Source organism: Pseudophryne corroboree, chromosome 3, assembly GCF_028390025.1.
Source record: "Pseudophryne corroboree isolate aPseCor3 chromosome 3, aPseCor3.hap2, whole genome shotgun sequence".
NCBI lineage: Eukaryota > Metazoa > Chordata > Amphibia > Anura > Myobatrachidae > Pseudophryne > Pseudophryne corroboree.
The window spans coordinates 101,740,528-101,755,144 of NC_086446.1; positions in this window are offsets into that span (position 1 = coordinate 101,740,528).

Below are 14,617 nucleotides of genomic sequence, written 5' to 3' on the forward strand. Positions count from 1 at the left end.
GCCCTTATCTGATTTTCCATATGGATAGGGCGGAATTGAGGACTCGTCCCCAATTTCTTCCTAAGGTGGTATCAGCTTTTCATTTGAACCAACCTATTGTGGTGCCTGCGGCTACTAAGGACTTGGAGGTTTCCAAGTTGCTGGACGTAGTCAGGGCCCTGAAAATCTATGTTTCCAGGACGGCTGGAGTCAGGAAAACTGACTCGCTATTTATCCTGTATGCGCCCAACAAGCTGGGTGCTCCTGCTTCAAAGCAGTCTATTGCTCGCTGGATCTGTAGTACGATTCAACTTGCACATTCTGCGGCTGGACTGCCGCATCCTAAATCTGTAAAAGCCCATTCCATGAGGAAAGTGGGCTCTTCTTGGGCGGTTGCCCGAGGGGTCTCGGCTTTACAACTTTGCCGAGCTGCTACTTGGTCGGGTTCAAACACATTTGCTAAATTCTACAAGTTTGATACCCTGGCTGAGGAGGACCTTGAGTTTGCTCATTCGGTGCTGCAGAGTCATCCGCACTCTCCCGCCCGTTTGGGAGCTTTGGTATAATCCCCATGGTCCTTACGGAGTCCCCAGCATCCACTAGGACGTCAGAGAAAATAAGAATTTACTCACCGGTAATTCTATTTCTCGTAGTCCGTAGTGGATGCTGGGCGCCCATCCCAAGTGCGGATTGTCTGCAATACTTGTATATAGTTATTGCCTAACTAAAGGGTTATTGTTTGGAGCCATTTGTTTGAGAGGCTCAGTTGTTATTCATACTGTTCACTGGGTATAGTATCACGAGTTGTACAGTGTGATTGGTGTGGCTGGTATGAGTCTTACCCGGGATTCCAAATCCTTTCCTTATTGTGTCAGCTCTTCCGGGCGCAACTAATACGGAGATCTTAGTTGCGTATATCTGCAGATATACGCAACTAAGATCTCCGTATTATCTGACTATTATTATGTAGAAATATTATTCACTCGGTGTGCATTAGGGAACACAGTTTTTTTTTCCTACACAGAATTACCCCTCCCCTTTTAGCACCTGAGTGACATTACAATCTGATTGAGCAGCTTTCCACTTTGTGTATTGTATATAGAGAGGCATAAATGGGTCAGCATTAGGAGGGATTGCTGACTCCAGAAGTGCCATAGGGGAAGCCAGGGGTATCCCCAGGTAAGCTGGCTCTCAGATGCTGTAGGTGCCATTACCATGTGGCCTTACACTGGGAATTTAACCCAGATATATTTGTAATTATTTATGGGGTGGGTGTGGGGTGCGGTGGCCCCTGTGTCGGTGTGGCTGGGCTGCTTCAGGTCGGCACACCCTAACACTTTATTAACACTTATTATTTTTCCTATCACTTTGTATATATTATTTTAATCACACCACTTACATAGCACTTCTGTGCTTCTTATTAACCCTTATTAATTCTCACTTGTGTGCTGACCTGGGGTGGCCGACCTGTGCCGACATCGTGGGGTCCTGCACCCCCGGCCCATACCTAGTATTAGGGACCCCCAGTGACGAAGAAGCCTTGTCGATCGGCCTGGGGGCTTAACCCTATATCTGCAGATATACGCAACTAAGATCTCCGTATTATCTGACTATTATTATGTAGAAATATTATTCACTCGGTGTGCATTAGGGAACACAGTTTTTTTTCCTACTCTGTATTACAATATACCTGTAATATACGGCAGTCCTGTCTACTCCCCTCCTACCATAAAAATAAATTCCTGAATAATGCAATCATCATTACATAAGTTATAAAATATATATTTTGTGTACATGTACTGTTCCTGCCTGTGCTGTGATCCTCAGTGACAGTCAAAACAACACAAAAAAAATGAAAACATGTTGACCATTTGTCACGTCAACCTTTTCCAGTGTCGACCTTTTGACCATGTCGAGCTTTTCATCATGGTGAACTTTGCCATGTCGACCAATAGTGGTCAACCTAATGACTGTCAACCTAATTAGGGTTGACCCTGTGATACATACTGGCCAGTATTAATGATATTAACACTGGTCTGAGCCCTGTTACTGACCCTCTGTAAAACACATAACTAGAAGCCAGCCTTTGTGATGAATTATGAATGGGTGAGATTTCGTGGTCCGTGGCTAAGGCTTGAGTAACACTCAGGGGAATATTCTATTACCCATGATCATTGATCGGGCGTAGTTGTGTTGCCGGGGGCTATTCAATTAGACCCGATAAGCGGGCGTGAGTCACAGCTTATCAGGGATTTGAGGTGGCTGGAAACACTGTGCCTGATTCAGAGACACCCCCAGCTGGCATCTGGAAGCACTGTGCCTGATTCAGAGACACCCCCAGCTGGCATCACAGATCCAAGTGCTGCATTTGAAGACATGGCATTGTATCACCATTGCGACTATCTAAATCTAAACTTATACCCCTTTTACACCTAAGTTGCGAGTCCAGCCCGGGACACTGAACATGGGTTTCAAGCCAGGTCACAGCCGCTTGAAACCTGTTTACCTCTGTCGACGCTTAGAGATAATTCATCTCCAAGTGCCGGGAAAACGGCTCTCCCTATGTAGTAATCAGGGCCCGGATCGGATGACCCAGGTTACTCGTTTACACTGCCCTGCAACCTGGGTCCTTTTTGGACCAACCCGGCAGTCTAGCCGGGTTGGATTCCCAGGTCACTGGACCTGGGTTAACTCTAACACCGAGTTGCATCCCAGGTTAACCCAGCAACCCCAAGACTTTGAGGTGGTGTAAAAATAAGATTTTACTTACCGGTAAATCTATTTCTCGTAGTCCGTAGTGGATGCTCGGGACTCCGTAGGACCATGGGGAATAGACGGGCTCCGCAGGAGACAGGGCACTTTAAGAAAGAATTAGGAATACTGGTGTGCACTGGCTCCTCCCTCTATGTCCCTCCTCCAGACCTCAGTTAAGGAAACTGTGCCCGGAAGAGCTGACAGTACAAGGAAAGGATTTTGGAATCCAGGGTAAGACTCATACCAGCTACACCAATCACACCGTATAACTCGTGATAAACTTACCCAGTTAACAGTATGAACAACAACAGAGCACCAGATAAACCTGATGCAACCATAACATAACCCTTATATAAGCAATAACTATATACAAGTATTGCAGAAGAAGTCCGCACTTGGGACGGGCGCCCAGCATCCACTACGGACTACGAGAAATAGATTTACCGGTAAGTAAAATCTTATTTTCTCTAACGTCCTAGTGGATGCTGGGGACTCCGTAAGGACCATGGGGATTATACCAAAGCTCCCAAACGGGCGGGAGAGTGCGGATGACTCTGCAGCACCGAATGAGCAAACACAAGGTCCTCCTCAGCCAGGGTATCAAACTTGTAGAACTTTGCAAAAGTGTTTGAACCTGACCAAGTAGCTGCTCGGCAAAGCTGTAATGCCGAGACCCCTCGGGCAGCCGCCCAAGAAGAGCCCACCTTCCTTGTGGAATGGGCTTTTACTGATTTTGGAGGCGGCAATCCAGCCGCAGAATGAGCCTGCTGAATCGTGTTACAGATCCAGCGAGCAATAGTTTGCTTTCAAGCAGGAGCACCCAGCTTGTTGGATGCATACAGGATAAACAGCAACAGTTTTCCTGACTCCAGCCGTTCTGGCTACATAAACCTTCAAAGCCCTGACTACATCTAGTAACTTGGAATCCTCCAAGTCACGAGTAGCCGCAGGCACCACAATAGGTTAGTTCAAATGAAAAGAGGACACCACTTTTGGCAGAAATTGCGGACGAGTCCGTAATTCTGCCCTGTCCATATGGAAAACCAGATGGGGGCTTTTATGTGACAAAGCCGCCAATTCTGACACACGCCTAGCCGAAGCTAAGGCCAATAGCATGACCACCTTCCACGTGAGATATTTTAACTACACCGTTTTGAGTGGCTCAAACCAGTGTGACTTCAGGAAACTCAACACCATGTTAAGATCCCAAGGTGCCACTGGAGGCACAAAAGGGGGCTGAATATGCAGCACTCCCTTTACCATTGTCTGAACTTCAGGAAGAGAAGCCAGTTCCTTTTGAAAGAAAATGGATAGGGCTGAAATCTGGACCTTAATGGACCCCAATTTTAAGCCCAAAGTCACTCCCGACTGTAGGAAGTGAAGGAAACGGCCCAGCTGGAATTCCTCTGTAGGGGCATTCCTGGCCTCACACCAAGCAACATATTTTCGCCATATACGGTGATAATGTTTAGCCGTCACGTCCTTCCTAGCCTTTATTAGCGTAGGAATAACCTCATTCGGAATGCCTTTTTCTGCTAGGATCCGGCGTTCAACCGCCATGCCGTCAAACACAGCCGCGGTAAGTCTTGGAACAGACAGGGCCCCTGTTGCAACAGATCCTGTCTGAGAGGCAGAGGCCATGGGTCCTCTGTGAGCATTTCATGCAGTTCCGGATACCAAGTCCTTCTTGGCCAGTCCGGAACAATGAGTATTGTTCTCACTCCTCTTTTTCTTACGATTCTCAGCACCTTGGGTATGAGAGGAAGAGGAGGAAACACATAAACCGACTGGAACACCCACGGTGTCACTAGTGCGTCCACAGCTATCGCCTGAGGGTCTCTTGACCTGGCGCAATACATTTGTAGCTTTTTGTTGAGGCGGGATGCCCTCATGTCCACCTGTGGCAGTTCCCATCGACTTGTAATCTGTGTGAAGACTTCTTGATGAAGTTCCCACTCTCCCGGGTGAAGGTCGTGCCTGCTGCGGAAGTCTGCTTCCCAGTTGTCCACTCCCGGAATGAACACTGCTGACAGTGCTTTTACGTGATTCTCCGCCCAGCGAAGAATTCTGGTGGCTTCCACCATCGCCACCCTGCTCCTTGTGCCGCCTTGGCGGTTTACATGAGCCACTGCGGTGATGTTGTCTGACTGAATCAGCAACGGATGGTTGCGAAGCAGAGGTTCCGTTTGACTTAGGGCGTTGTATATGGCCCTAAGTTCCAGGATATTGATGTGCAGACAAGTCTCCTGACTTGACCACAGACCCTGGAAATTTCTTCCCTGTGTGACTGCCCCCCACCCTCGGAGGCTTGCATCCGTGGTCACCAGGACCCAGTCCTGAATGCCGAACCTGCGACCCTCGAGAAGGTGAGCACTCTGCAGCCACCACAGAAGAGACACCCTGGCCCTGGGGGATAGGGTGATCAGCCGATGCATCTGAAGATGCGATCCGGACCACTTGTCCAACAGATCCCACTGAAAGGTCCTCGCACGGAACCTGCCGAAGGGAATGGCCTCGTATGACGCCACCATCTTTCCCAGGACTTGCGTGCAGTGATGCACCGACACCTGTTTTGGTTTTAAGAGGTCTCTGACCAGAGTCACGAGCTCCTGAGCCTTCTCCGTCGGGAGAAAAACCTTCTTCTGGTCTGTGTCCAGAATCATGACCAGGAAGGGCAGACGCGTCGTAGGAATCAGCTGCGACTTTGGAATATTCAGAATCCAGCCGTGCTGTTGCAACACTTCCAGAGAGTGTGCTACGCTGATCAGCAACTGCTCTCTGGACCTCGCCTTTATGAGGAGATCGTCCAAGTATGGGATAATTGTGACTCCTTGCTTTCGCAGAAGCACCATCATTTCTGCCATTACCTTGGTAAATATTCTCGGTGCCGTGGACAGACCAAACGGCAACGTCTGGAATTGGTAATGACAGTCCTGTACCACAAATCTGAGGTACTCCTGATGAGGTGGATAAATGGGGACATGCAGGTAAGCATCCTTTATGTCCAGAGACACCATAAAATCCCCCTCTTCCAGGCTTGCAATGACCGCTCTGAGCGATTCCATCTTGAACTTGAACCTTTTCAGGTAACTGTTCAGGGATTTTAAATTCAATATGGGTCTGACCGAACCGTCCGGTTTCGCAACCACAAACATTGTCGAATAGTAACCCCTTCCCTGTTGAAGGAGGGGAACCTTTACCACCATCTGCTGGAGATATAATTTGTGAATTCCCTCTCTATGGGGGAAGCTGGCACGGCCGATTTGAGGTAACGGTGAGGGGGCATCACTTCGAATTCCAGCTTGTATCCCTGAGATACAAACTGTATAGCCCAGGGATTCACCTGTGAGCGAACCCACTGGTGGCTGAAATTTCGGAGACGCGCCCCCACCGATCCTGGCTCCACCTGTGGAGCCCCAGCGTCATGCGGTGGATTTAGTGGAAGCCGGGGAGGACTTCTGTTCCTGGGAACTAGCTCTATTGTGCAGCTTCTTTCCTCTACCCCTGCCTCTGGCAAGAAAGGACGCACCTCGGACTCTCTTGCCTCTTTGTGATTGAAAGGACTGCATTTGGTAATATGGTGCTTTCTTAGGTTGTGAGGGAATATATGGCAAAAAATTTGACTTCCCAGCCGTAGCTGTGGAAACTAGGTCCGAGAGACCGTCCCCAAACAATTCCTCACCCTTGTAAGGTAAAACCTCCATGTGCCTTTTTGAGTCGGCATCACCTGTCCATTGCCGAGTCCAGAGGACCCTTCTGGCAGAAATCGACATTGCATTTATTCTAGAGCCCAGTAGGCTAATGTCTCTCTGGGTATCTCTCATATATAGGACAGCGTCTTTTATATGCCCCAGGGTCAGTAATATAGTATCCTTGTCCAAGGCATCAAGTTCCTCAGATAAAGTATCTGTCCATGCTGCTACAGCACTACACATCCAGGCCGACGCAATTGCCGGCCTTAGTAGGGTACCTGAATGTGTATAAATGGACTTCAGGATACCTTCCTGCTTTCTATCCGCAGGATCTTTTAGGGTGGCCGTATCCTGTGACGGCAGGGCTACCTTCTTAGATAAGAGTGTCAAAGCTTTGTCTACCCTAGGGGAGGATTCCCAGCGTAACCTGTCCGTTGGCGGGAAAGGATACGCCATAAGCAACCGTTTGGAAATCTGCATTTCTTTTTCATCCACTAGGGGTCACTGGAGTACTCTTGGGATATGGACGGCTTCCACCGGAAGAAGGCACTGAATAAATTAATTTTTGAGACTACTCCTCCCCTCCATATCCTGCAGCACTTCAGTGTTTTTTCTGTGCTCGACACAGTTAGAAGGCATAGTGGAGCTCATCCACAAAGTATTGGAATTTTTTTCTAAGTTTTTTTTTTTCTTCAATTTCCACGTCCTTTCCCCCCTTCTAACAGGCGTGGGTCAGGGACAGTGGAAGCGGCTGAGTAGCCGTGAGTGTCGGACCTCTCTGTAAAGAGCTCCCTCACTCCACTTGCAGGCTGCCTGCAGGAAAGCTGGACGGAGCTTGGATGAAGGCCCCGTCATAGACTTTTGTCACGGTCCAGGTATGTTGGGTTGGGGCGGTCAGCGCTTGCTGCCGCTCCACTGTTGGGGATTGTTGGGTACTCACCGCTGCCCGGAGCGCGTGTACATGGGCCGCTTCACGGTCCATGCGGCGCGCTCTCACTCTCCGGCTCCCAGCATCCTAAAAGACCGCTGCTCCCTGCGCAGCAGCAGCGCTGCTTGGCTACACAGACACGCCGTTATGCTGTGTGTGGCGGGCGGGAGCACGTGTGCATGGGCCGCTCCACGGCTCCATGCAGCACGCTCTCTGCTTCCGCCATCCGCCCGCAGCAGCCGAGGAGTTCCGTGGTCCGGGGTCTACAGACAGGCCGCTCACACGGCCCTTTGCAAAACTTCCACAGGCCCAGACCCGGTGCTGTACACGGAGGTCGTGGGAGTGGGGGGGGGGGAGACTTTAACAGTATTTGGCAGTGCAAGAAATGCTTAATATGTTTAAATGTTCTCCTGTCTGTTCCAGGTTTCCTATTTTTACATCTCGGCTAAGAGTGGTACTAGAGGAATTTTGGGGTCAGTTTTCGTATTTCTGGCAGGCACTGCACTTGCCTAGATATATACCAGGAACTTTGGTGTTATTACTGAGTCGTGCAGTCTGTCTGTGTGGAGTTTGTATTGTCTGTCTTCATAATGAGTAAGACACCAGCAAAATCTAAGAAACATTTGTCATGTCATGTCTGTAAGAGTGTGTTGCCTGATGGATCCACCACATGTACAGCATGTGTTGTTAATACAGCCATAAATACGATTTCCATTCCAGAAGTAAAGGCATCTCAGGACCCGCCATGGGCTTTACTTGCAGATGTATTAGTTGGTTTACAATCAGAACTGGCCGCCTCTCGTGAAGAAAGAGAGGCGGCAAGATCTGAGTTTAAGATGAGACCATTTGAGTTACCTGGGGAGTCTCAAACTGGTCATAAGTCCACCTTGAGTGGAAAAGATAAGTTTCCTTTTCCTACTAATTTTCCTGTCTCTGGGATACTAGACCTCACTGAACAGGAGTACGAGGAGGGCGAAATAGAACAACAGTCAGAAGGTGACGACTTTGACAGCCCAGGTATTGACAATCTCATCAGAGCAGTTCGTCAGTCGCTGGAGTTTACGGAAACTGAGGAGCCACTGACGAATGATGAGGTAGTCTTTACTAAACGACAGAGATCTCCGATGTGTTTCCCTATCTCGGAATCTCTTAATAAAATGTTACTGGAGTCACGGAAAAATCCGGACAAACGGTTTTCTATTCCTCGTAGATTTAAATCGAGTTACCCGTTTCCAGAGGCCATGACAGCTACATGGGAGAACCCACCTTTGGTGGATTCATCCGTATCTAAACTTACGAGGAAGTTAACCATACCAGTCCCAACTGCTACTACGCTTAAAGACCCTGCAGATCGTAAAATAGAGGCTATGCTAAGGTCCATGTACACAGCAACTGGAGTGCTGTTAAGACCTGGGTTGGTTGGCATTTGGGTTACTAAAGCTTTAATGGTATGGATAAAAGAGCTCAAGTCGGCTCTGCAAGATGATCATCTTATACTTCTCGCGGATCAAATCTGGGAAGCTGCTGAATATCTATGTACAGCTTCTACTGACGTCTGTCAGCTTACTTCTCGCCTGTCCTCATCGCTAGTCACAGTACGACGAGCACTTTGGCTGCGTTCGTGGCAGGCGGAGACGGAGGTTAAAAAAGGTATAGAGGCATTGCCTTATGATGGCGAGAAACTTTTTGGTCCTGAATTGGACAAATGGATTTCTGAGGCTACTGGAGGGAAGTCTGTTTTTCTTCCATCGCCTACAACTATACCTAAACGGAAATATTCTGGTCCGGCGTTCAAATCCTTTAGAACTCAGCCCTTTCGTGGGCAGGGAGGAGCAGTCACGCCGGGCAGAAGAGGTCGGGGACGTAGTGCCCGACAATCCAATGCACGTCGTCAAGACACCAAGACCACTAACAAACCAGTGGCATGACGGGCTCCCAGCCCATCTCGGATCTCCAATTGTGGGAGCACGCCTTCAGAGCTTTCAGGGGGCGTGGCTGCAGACGTCCACAGATGGGTGGATCCGCAATTTAGTATTAGAGGGTTACAAAATAGAGTTCGATTATCTTCCGACAGGAAGATTTTTCACGACAGGACTGCCTGTGTCGGACGACAAGAAAGCAGTTCTGCAGGTTGCCATTCAGTCTCTGCTGAATGCTGCAGTGATAATTCCGGTCCCTGTGCAGGAACAGGGGCAGGGTTATTATTCCAGTCTGTTTCTGGTACCAAAACCAGATGGCTCAGTCAGGCCAATATTGAACCTAAAAGGTCTCAATCATTACGTCACTTACCACAGATTCAAGATGGAATCTCTCAGGTCAGTAATTGCAGGGTTAGAGCCACAGGAATTCATGATTGCACTAGATCTCAAGGATGCGTATTTGCACATTCCGATTTGGCCACCTCACCAGAGTTTCTTAAGGTTTGCGATAAGACGAGACCATTACCAATTTCAGGCTCTACCGTTTGGCCTCTCATCAGCGCCTCGGGTATTCACCAAGGTAATGTCCGTGATGACAGCTCATCTCAGGTCCCTAGGGGTAATAATTGTTCCGTATTTAGACGATCTACTCATAAAGGCTCCGTCTCAACAATTGCTTCTCCAACATGCCTTACTAACGTACAATGTACTAGTTCAGCACGGTTGGATAGTCAGTTTAAAGAAATCACATCTAATTCCGTGTCAACGACTTCAATTCCTAGGGATGATTCTCGATACAGTAAAACAAAGGGTTTACCTGCCACAACAGAAAGTACAGGGCATTCGTCATCTGGTGCAATTAGTGCTCAAGCCACGCACAGTCTCAGTACATTTGTGCATTCGCCTTCTAGGCACAATGGTGGCGGCTTTCGAAGCACTTCAGTTCGGAAGATTTCACTCACGTCCGTTTCAACTGGAGGTGTTAGCACAGTGGTCGGGATCACATCTGCAGCTGCACCACAGGGTGAGGTTGTCACCACAAGTCAGGGTGTCTCTTCTCTGGTGGTTAAAAATACACAATCTATCTGCAGGGAGACGATTCGGCGTCGCGAATTGGATAATTCTGACAACAGACGCAAGTCTCAGAGGTTGGGGAGCTGTAGTTCAGAGTTATCGGCTCCAGGGCCTCTGGGCGGATCACGAAAGATCGCTATCCATAAATGTTCTGGAACTCAGGGCGATTTACAATGCTCTAAGACAAGCGGTGTACATGTTTCGTTTTCAGACTGTTCAGGTGCAGTCAGACAACGCGACGGCAGTCGCATATATAAACAAACAAGGAGGAACGAGAAGCCGCATGGCTATGCGGGAAGTAGCTCGGATCCTCAGATGGGCCGAATATCACCAGGTGATATTATCGGCAGTGTTCATTCCTGGAGTGGACAACTGGGAGGCAGATTTTCTCAGTCGTCGGGATTTTCATCCAGGAGAGTGGGCATTGAATCCAGAAGTATTTCAGATGTTGATCCAGAAGTGGGGTTACCCTCAGGTGGATCTAATGGCATCCCGCCACAATCATCAGGTGTCAAGATATGTGTCCAGAACAAGAGATCCAGGGGCAGTGGCGGTGGATGCTCTCACAGCCACGTGGCCATACAGCCTTGTGTATCTGTTTCCACCGTTTCCGCTGCTCCCGTTGGTGCTAAAACGGATCAAGAGAGGGTTCGTCACAGTCATTCTAATAGCGCCTCATTGGCCTCGGAGGGCTTGGTTCTCGGATCTCCTCGGGTTACTCGCAGACGATCCGTGGCCACTCCCACTACGTCCGGACCTGTTACAACAGGGTCCGTTCCTTTACCCCGATTTAGCGCGGCTGCGTTTGACGGGGTGGCTGTTGAAAAGGCCATCTTAAGGAAAGAGGGCATTCCTGAGTCTGTTATACCAACCATGGTACGAGCTAGGAAGCCGGTTACGGCAGCTCATTATTATAGAATTTGGCGTACTTATATAGGTTGGTGTGAAGCTCGGAAATTTCCGACATCGTCTTTTAAATTATCCCGTCTTTTGTTATTTTTACAAATGGGGTTAGATGGAGGACTACGTCTTTCCACATTAAAGGTGCAGGTATCTGCGTTGTCAATTTATTTTCAAAGGAAATTGGCCTCGTTGCAGTCAATACATACGTTTCTACAGGGTGTAAAGAGGATACAGCCTCCTTTCATTCCACCTACAGCACCATGGGACTTGAATCTGGTTTTAGATTTCTTACAGTCCGATTACTTTGAACCCTTACAACAAGTGGATATTAAATTTCTCACTTGGAAAACGATTTTTCTTTTAGCCTTAGCTTCGGCTAAGCGTGTTTCAGATTTGGGTGCCTTGTCATGCAAGTCACCGTATTTAATTTTTCATGATGACAGAGCGGAACTTCGGACGAATCCCGCTTTTCTACCAAAGGTAGTGTCGTCTTTTCACATCAATCAACCAATAGTAGTTCCTGTGTTAACAGGAGACTCTGGAACGTTGGATGTGGTTCGCGCATTGCGTATCTATGTTTCCCGAACGTCTACTGTGCGTAAGACAGATACGTTGTTTGTTCTCTATGACGCAGCTAAGAGGGGTTGGCCAGCCTCTAAGCAGACCTTATCCAGATGGATCAAACTGACTATACGTCAGGCTTACCTTTATGCTAAGTTACAGCCACCTACTTCAGTAACAGCTCATTCCACACGTTCTGTGGGGACGTCATTGGCAGCGAGTCGTGGGGCTTCTACGACACAGCTTTGCCGTGCGGCTACTTGGTCGTCAGTGCACACGTTTGTGCGCTTTTACAAGTTTGATACGTTCGCGGCAGCAGCATCTAGCTTTGGCCGTTTAGTGTTACAGGTGCCAAACAGCTCTCCCGCCACGGAGGAGACTTTGGTACATCCCAAGAGTACTCCAGTGACCCCTAGTGGATGAAAAAGAAAATAGGATTTTGGTACCTACCAGGTAAATCCTTTTCTTTGAATCCATAGGGGGCACTGGACGCCCACCCAGAGCAGTTTACCTGTTTTAGGAGTCCAGTGGTTCTTATGGTAACACACTTTCACGACTGGTTTAAATTTAACAAGGGTTAATCAGTTATGGTGTCAACTGTTTAGTTGTCTGTTACGTTGTGTCAACTTTATTGTTGTCTGTGAGACTATATGTAATTCTCCTTTTGTCAATCTCTCTATCGATCCTGTTCGGCTCAGTAAAAAACACTGAAGTGCTGCAGGATATGGAGGGGAGGAGTAGTCTCAAAAATTAATTTATTCAGTGCCTTCTTCCGGTGGAAGCCGTCCATATCCCAAGAGTACTCCAGTGCCCCCTATGGATTCAAAGAAAAGGATTTACCTGGTAGGTACCAAAATCCTATTTTTTCTATCTGGAGATTCCCAAGCTTTTTCACATAACTCATTTAACTCATGTGAAGGGGGAAAGGTCACCTCATGCCTTTTTTCCCCAAACATATAAACCCTCTTGTCAGGGACTGGGTTTTCCTCTGAGATGTGCAATACATCCTTCATTGCTATAATCATGTAGCGGATGGCTTTAGCCATTTTAGGCTGCAACTTTGCATCATCGCCATCGACACTGGAGTCAGAATCCGTGTCGATATCTGTGTCAACAATTTGGGATAGTGGGCGCTTCTGAGACCCTGACGGCCTCTGCGCTGTAGGAGCAGGCATGGGTTGAGACCCTGACTGTCCCAAGGCTTCAGCTTTATCCAACCTTTTATGCAAGGAATTAACATTATCATTTAAAACCTTCCACATATCCATCCAATCGGGCTTCGGCGCCGTCGGCGGTGATCCCACATTCATTTGTACCTGCTCTGCTTCCACATAGCCTTCCTCGTCAAACATGCCGACACAAGCGTACCGACACACCACACACACAGGGGATGCTCTATTTGAGGACAGAACCCCCACAAGGCCTTTTGGAGAGACAGAGAGTATGCCAGCACACACCCCAGCGCTATATGACCCAGGAATTACACAGTAACTTAGTGTTTACCCAGTAGCTGCTGTATATACTGATTTTGCGCTAAATTTATGTGCCCCCCCCTCTCTTTTTACCCTCTTTCTACCGTGAATCTGCAGGGGAGAGCCTGGGGAGCTTCCTCTCAGCGGAGCTGTGGAGAGAAAATGGCGCTGGTGAGTGCTGAGGAAGAAGCCCCGCCCCCTCAGCGGCAGGCTTCTGTCCCGCGATTTTGTGTAAAATAATGGCGGGGGCTCATGCATATATACAGTGCCCAACTGTATATATGCCCACTTTGCCAAGAGGTCTCTAATTGCTGCCCAGGGCGCCCCCCCTGCGCCCTGCACCCTACAGTGACCGGAGTGTGTGAGTTTAATGTGGGAGCAATGGCGCACAGCTGCAGTGCTGTGCGCTACCTCATATGAAGACTGGAGTCTTCTGCCGCCGCTTTTGAAGTCTTCTTGCTTCTCACGCCGGCTTCTGGCTCTGCGAGGGGGACGGCGGCGCAGCTCTGGGATCGGACGACCAAGGGTGCGTTCCTGTGTACGATCCCCCTGGAGCTAATGGTGTCCAGTAGCCTAAGAAGCATGACCTATCCACAGTGAGTAGGGCTGCTTCTCTCCCCTCAGTCCCACGTAGCAGAGTCTGTTGCCAGCAGATCTCTCTGAAAATAAAAAATCCTAACAAAATACTTTCTATTTAGCAAGCTCAGGAGAGCTCACTAAAGTGCACCCAGCTCGTCCGGGCACAGATTCAAACTGAGGTCTGGAGGAGGGACATAGAGGGAGGAGCCAGTGCACACCAGTATTCCTAATTCTTTCTTAAAGTGCCCTGTCTCCTGCTGAGCCCGTCTATTCCCCATGGTCCTTACGGAGTCCCCAGCACCCACTAGGACGTTAGAGAAAAGGGTATTACTCAGACTGCTGGAACTACCAGGGCCAGGAAATCTGCATCCAAAGAGACAGACCCTGGACATAGCATGCCTAAAAAATGGGTGGCAACATGCCCCCATTTTGTAAAATGATCCCACACTGCACACCTCACACCCATTATTTTTAATACCATCCGGAGTCCCGAGGCGCAGCAGCAGCGCTGTAGAAATCACTAGGAAAATAGCGTGGCGCCATTTTCCTGGTGTTTTGCACATGCACAGTAGGAAGTTACTAGGAACATCAGTGGGAAAATGGCCACCGCGCCATTTTCCCAGCAAACTGTGCATGTGCTGTATGCTCTGGGACAGCACTAGGGACCCTAGTGCCCAGGGCTACAGTGCCTCCTCTTCTCTATAAACGCCCCTGCCTGTCCCTGCCCCCAAATGGCCACAGCATGTCTCCACTGGG